General features: G+C 34.7%; 1 non-coding gene across 1 annotated transcript; it reads left to right on the forward strand.

The window, feature by feature from the left end:
* The first annotated feature begins 859 nt into the window (after nt 1-859).
* On the forward strand, nt 860-931 carry TRNAV-CAC (transfer RNA valine (anticodon CAC)). The gene has a single exon. It is a non-coding gene; the product is annotated as a tRNA-Val (tRNA).
* The last annotated feature ends 5,929 nt before the right edge of the window (nt 932-6,860 follow it).

The following is a 6,860-nucleotide window of genomic DNA, read 5'->3' on the forward strand; positions in this document are numbered from 1 at the left end:
GCTAGCGAATAGTAAAATAAATTTAAGTGAAGTCCATAAAGATGGTTTCTCATATTTCTGTTCGCCATTTTAAAAGATGGCGGAAAATTGAATACCAAAAGTCTGAAAACCCGTCTATAGCGTATAGGAACCAGTGTACTAAATATGAGCGAAATCGATTGAAAAGCGTCTAGGTTATACCAAGAAGAATGTTTCTATCAAGATGGCCGAAGATTGAAAAAGTTTTTCTCAGTGCTTTCCTACTACTACGCCCCAGGAAAATGTCAGCCTTCTGGAAAAAATAATTTATATAAATTCGGATAGAAACTATATACTTTTGATTTAAATAAGAAGTTACATTTCTATTTATTAAAAGCAGTAATATGATTTAAAGCTTTATAAGTTAGCGCAATTCTACAGGGCCGGTAGGCCCTTGTAGATATGACTTGATACCGTTTTGTAACGTTAAAGTAATATTCACCCGCTTTTGCTAATTTCCTATGGAGATTAACATGGGTTTTTCGTGATTTTTCCCCACCGATAACTTAAAAACTACAGCGAAGATACTTTTCGGAATTATCTTAAATTAACAATTAAGTATTCAGGGTGTGGTATCGGCCAGCTTGATCAAAACAATTAAGTCTAAGTACGTTAATTTTACTTAATTACAGAAGTACGGCTTTGACCATCGTGATTGGACATAATAATTAGCTAGCTCTCTTGGAAAACTCAGTGTCACATCGTATCTGTAGTGTGGTGGTTATCACGTGCGCTTCACACGCGGAAGGTCCCAGGTTCGAGCCCTGATAGATACATGTATTGACCATCGTGATTGGACATAAGAATTAGCTAGATCTCTTGGAAAACTCAGTGCTACCACGTATCTATGGTGTAGTGGTTATCACGTCCGCTTCACACGCGGAAATCCCAGGTTCGAGCCCAGGTAGATACATGTTTTAACCATCTTGATTGGACATAATAATTAGTTAGATCTCTTGGAAAACTTAGACTTACCACGTGTCTGTGGTGTAGTGGTTATAATATATATTTAACAATTATTTCACTTCACTTGGTTTAATAAGGTGACATAGGTAGCGTACTTTTTCCCTACTTTTAAAACCATTTAACTAAGTAATATTAGAAGTTCAATAGATTGTCTAAAAAAGATGTTAAAAGCCACTGTAAATGGTGCATAAATGCTTAATATTTTCTTAATACTTGCAAATAATATTAGTAAATGGCGTGAATTGATCATAGAAATGGGGTTAAAGTACACCCTAAATGATGTCTTTTATGGCACTGGAAAAAACAGCATATATGGTGTTTGAATGCACCATTATATTTTAGAGGGCAAATGTATGACGGTAAAGCAAATATATTTATTCAAAATTTAATTACATTAAGACTGAAGTGACAGAAATTATATAAAAACGTCTTGGTTTGGACAAAGGCCGAAAAAACAAACGATATGTGTGAGGTTTATCAATTGACTGAAGTTTCAGATATTGCAATTTTGTTCTAGTTCTTTTTATCCACTCAATCCTTAATCAATATTTAATTCAATCAACTGATTTTACTGTTAATCGATCTAGTCCCTCTAAATTAATTGAAAAAATTACATATCTACGCTTTTTAAAGAACAATTAATTTCATGATAAAATGTTTTCAAAAATGTAATTGTTCTTGAAAAAGCGTAGATATGTAATTTTTTCAATTAATTTAGAGCGACTAGATCGATTAACAGTAAAATCAGTTGATTGAATTAAATATTGATTAAGGGTTGAGTGGATAAAAAGAACTAGAACAAAATTTCAATATCTGGTACTTCAGTCAATTGATAAACCTCACACATATCGTTTGTTTTTTCGGCCTTGGTCCAAACCAAGACGTTTTTATATAATAAAACAATTGATTTGAAAACATTGTGAACCTAGTTTCTAAAAAGGAACAATTCATTCCAGATAGATTCCAAATAACGATTGTGAGTCAACGCCCACTTATGGGAAAACATTTCATTGTACCTTTAAAGTTTATAATTGTCGTTTTCATGAAAACTCTATTAAAATCCCGGATAGCTTGAGGGTAGAGGCGAGTAGGGATGGAGCGACGTGGTGTGTTGAAGGACGCCCGGTTCTTTGTAGCGGAACAAAAGAGTACATCGATCTTATATTCCTTAATCCTGAAACCGAAAGTTTTCAAAATGATTATTAAAGGGAACCCGAACCGAAAAAAAGTTAGAAAAATAAAAAACGGTCTCAAGAAAAGTTCTTTTCAAAAATAAAAGACATTCACCCCCAACTTTCAACAGGGTTATCAGAAGCCAGAGTTTTAGATATTCAAATCATGGCTTTTTGGAAACAAAAAACATTTGATACTTGACTAGTATCTAATCCTTTCTATTTATGGGATATTCTATCTTCGTTGCTTGGACAATGGTTCCTTCCAATTGCACCGAAACTCCAACGCAAAATTCGAAATTCCCATTCAACCGAAACCGAGCATCATCGCGGGTTTACGAAACGTAAACCCTAGCTTAGATATCCCGGGAACGCAATTATAGAATAATTCAGCCAAGAAATGAGGGATTATTTACTTTTAAAGTAAGCCGAACTTCGAAACAGTTAATTAGATATTCGGATTAAGAACAATTAATTCTCAGTTAATAAATTTAATGGAGAAAACCGTTGATCTTATCTTTAATTTTTAATCATAATCTTCATTATAATACCATTTAAGGGAATCCATATCGAGCAAAGATCTGGCCGAATATATACTACTTCATGAGTGAATCATATACTAGCTCCCTATAAGTTACTCAGCCACACTGGCCTAATGTATCCAGCATTTTCTTCCGAATAGTCGAGAAGAGGGGAGGCGGGTGAAAGTGTTAGTAGACGGCGCCCTCTCTTAGGGCTTTGAAATTAATATATCGAGAACATAATATTTATCGTCTGCTTATAGAAATGTTAGGCTAGGTTAAGCGCGTGTCAGAGATAATTTCTTCGTTAACGAACTTAAAGGACTAATTTTAAATTAATTTTAGGGATATTTTTTAAATTTTATTATGTCTTTGGTATCAATATTGCGGAAAAAACGGCTAGATACCCCAGATATCTCGTTAGCGGTGAAGAAAATTAGAGTAAAAAGACCATGGATAGGGCGACACAATATGATTGGACACTTAGTATGCAAAATATTCCAGTTATAAATTCGTTTGTTTCTGTAAAACCTAAATCAAGTGAACTATCTACTGAAAATAAGAAAACAACGTCAGTTTCAACACAGTGTTGCCTATTAACCGTTTCTAAAGAATCGTCACAGGCATCGGTGCCAGTTAGTAAAAAATTTAAATCATCGGGAACCCAATGTTGTTCAAAAGAGAATCATACTGCAATTATTATCCCAGTGGAAAAGAAACTGAAAACAGAAAATAAAACAACACAAGCTGATTGCAAAGCTCCACCGGTGTATGTAGGCAATAGTCTTATTTTAAAAAATGCATACAGAGTTTTGACAGAAGATGAAGCTTACTACACGTAACTTCAGTTTCATGTAAGTATATATTTATATATAAACTTATCTTAATTAGTGTTTTAAAATTTATTTTATTATCTTAGACCAAGACAGATTACTTGGGAGAAGAATTTTTAATACTCACACCGCTTCAGTCAATAGGAATTCTGGGTGCAAAAATGGATCCAATTACTTTAACAATAGGAAAGAGCGGAGACTGCTTATTATCAATTCTCTTTAAAAAAGCTGAAACGCGTAATATCATGAATGCTGAAGGTGAACTAGACACTGAAAAATTTAAAGAGCAACTTAACTATCTATTACCATCAAGTCTAAATGTATTTTGCTCTGGCATTAATTTAAAATTAATTGAAAATGGAGAAACGCATTCTACAATGGTACGATATGATTATCCAACTGTCAGATATCAATCCAAAAAATGTGATGTTTACTACGCAGTCACGAAACCAACAACCCTTAAGATAAAGCAATGTTTAAACTGTAAATATGCAACAAACTGCTTAACAAAAGCTAAGAAAAGATACTTGGCGGAAACCCCCACAAGAAAATACAAGCGTCAAAGCATCACTAGTAACTTCAGTGTTGGAAACTTAACCCCCTCAAGTAAGAAGCTACGCCTAACAAGACTTAGGAAAGCAAAAACAATATTAAACCGAAAATTAGCGAAAGTGGAAGCTAAACTGAAATCTAGGGAAGTTGAGCTTGACAGAGATCAATCCGATGAAATGGAAGCTATCACCGACTTCATTAATAATAACTGCACTGACGAACTTAATACGATTTTGAATGATCCTAAACTTTTGAGAAGAAGGAAGGAGTTGCTTAAGAAAGCGTGGGAGAAGGACTCCAAAATGAAAGAAAAAAATGACAAAGAAGAGTTTAGAAACGACCAAGAAAGATGTAAAACTGGTAAGAGGACAAACCGTTGGAGCGCAATTACTCTCAGGATTGCCTTGGCTATTTACTGCCGAAGTCCAGCAGCTTTTAAGGCTATGAGAAGCTTCAAGATACTAAATCTACCAAGTGAAGCGACTTTAAAAAGGAAATCAAAGAAGTTTTCATTAAAACCCGGGATAAACCAAGAATATTTAGCTGAAGAGGGAGAAAAGTACCGGGCCTTTCAGATGGAAAAGGAGAAAAAAGGCGATAGAAAACCACAAGGCATAGGAGTAACGATTTTTGACGAAGTTAAAGTGATAGATAAAGTGATTTGGAATTCTAAATCAAACGAATTCAAAGGTTTTGCCATGCCAAGAGAATCTTTCAATGACTTAAATGACATTTTTGAACCCAAGCACTCCAAAGCTCCCTCTGCTACACAATATATCTTGCAATTTATCTGGAGGGATCTTACATCAGACTACCATCTCATTGGACCTTATTTCACCTCTTCATCATCGTTTCAACAACACTTTGTTGCTGATGCTCTTTTTAAAACTTTGGAGGTGTTTCATGCTTATGGATTTTGTACTTTAGGGCTAGTGTGTGATGGTGCTAGTGAGAATTTGGCTTTGATCAAAGGAACGCTTGGACTAAAGGGTCCAATACCGACTGACACAGGAAATCTAAGGTTCCATCCCAATTTTCAGAATCCTTTTGCCGCAGGAAAACTAATTCATTGGATTATATGCCCTTCACACCAGCTTAAAAGTATGGTCCAAGCCCTTATCTCGTCCAAACCCAATGGACCTAAACAGTTCTCCAGAGGCGGTATAGATTTTGGTTGGCGTGATATTCAAGCTCTAAAGCGTAGAGAAGAAGCTAGATTTGAGAGGAAGGAAACTAGGTTTGTCCCAAAACTCCTTACCAGCTACATTATTAGAGATTCGTGGACCCGTTTGAACGTCACCCCCAGCAAGATCATGCAACAAGAACCGGTTTTATCAGAATTGTACGACTTTGCAATAGGGAGAATTGGTAAAGAAGAAGAGAGGAAAAGCGCAAAATTAACATACGATTATTTAAGAGCGTGCAATCAATTATTTGAAAAAGGTTTATTGGCAAAAGAGATGATAACTGTGGAAGATCTTAGTTGTATCGACTCAATTAAATTGGGATTTGCATATTTCACGGATTGGGTTAACGAGGTGTTGGAAAACCCAGATATAAACTTGACCTCCCCACTTCAAACAGAATTCTTAAGTTGGCAGACCTGGGATTTACTAAGAATCTGTGTATACGGAATGATCGACTTATCTGAAGATTTCTTATTACAGTATCCTGAGTATTTCATCTCTCCACCACGAGTAAATGGAAGTTCCATTGAAAGCTTTTTCTCCCAAGTTAAATACGCAGCAGGGAGCAAAACTTCGGGCATTTCCTACGAAGCTGGCTTAAAAGCAGTGTTATGCAAAGGGAATATTCACGGTCATAATGCTAGTAACAGGGACATAAGGGACACTCATCTGTACATCCAAAATGTTACTTTTTAAATTAAATTTTCTATTTTTAAGTTTAAGACTTTACAACCAGTGACTGGAAGCAAACATACGATTAGCTCATGCTTTTACAAAATAAACAATTTTCAAATTTAAAGGAACAAATGGTTTTTATTTCAAAAACAAACAAAATTAACACTCAACTATATTCAAACTCTTTGAAAATCTTTCTTTGGCGCACTCTAGCGCTTTTCCTTGTGGTTATAAGAGGTTTGCCTTTATGAGCTTTGCAAATTGGATTGGTGTTTTCGAGTAATACTTGTTCATCAGGTATAAAGGCTGAGACTTTGGATATCACAGTTTTACTCGCAGGATTGTCAATTTTTTTAGGAATAACAGTTTCATTTTCAGGATTGTCTATTTTTTTAGGAATAATAGTTCCATTTTCAGGATTGACTATTTTTTTAGGAATAACAGTTCCGTTTTCTGGATTGACTAGTTTTTTAGGGAGCACAGTTTCATTTTCAGGACTAGCAATGTTTTTGGGAATCACAGTTTCATTTTCAGGACTAGCAATGTTTTTGGGAATCACAGTTTCATTTTCAGGACTAGCAATGTTTTTGGGAATCACAGTTTCATTTTCAGAACTAGCAATGTTTTTGGGAATCACATTTTTATTTTTAGGATTAACAATTTTTTTAGTTATCACATTTTTATTTTTAGGATTAACTATTTTTTTATTTATCACAGTTTCATTTTTACGACTAACAATGTTTTTAGATTTCTCAATGGATTTATCCATTAAACTTGTTTCTACTTCACTTGACATTGTCTTGGTATCAGTTGTAACTTCAAAGAGCTTCTTTTGACGTACTCTACCACTTGCCCTCACGTTTGATCTCTTACCCAAACAATGTAATTCCTGCGTATATTTTAACTGTGTTGAAAGCTTGCTTGGAGTATTAAATG

This window comes from Phalangium opilio, unplaced genomic scaffold (assembly GCF_054372755.1).
Source record: "Phalangium opilio isolate 3A_F unplaced genomic scaffold, DU_Popi_V2 ptg000009l_1, whole genome shotgun sequence".
In the NCBI taxonomy this organism is placed as follows: Eukaryota; Metazoa; Arthropoda; class Arachnida; order Opiliones; family Phalangiidae; genus Phalangium; species Phalangium opilio.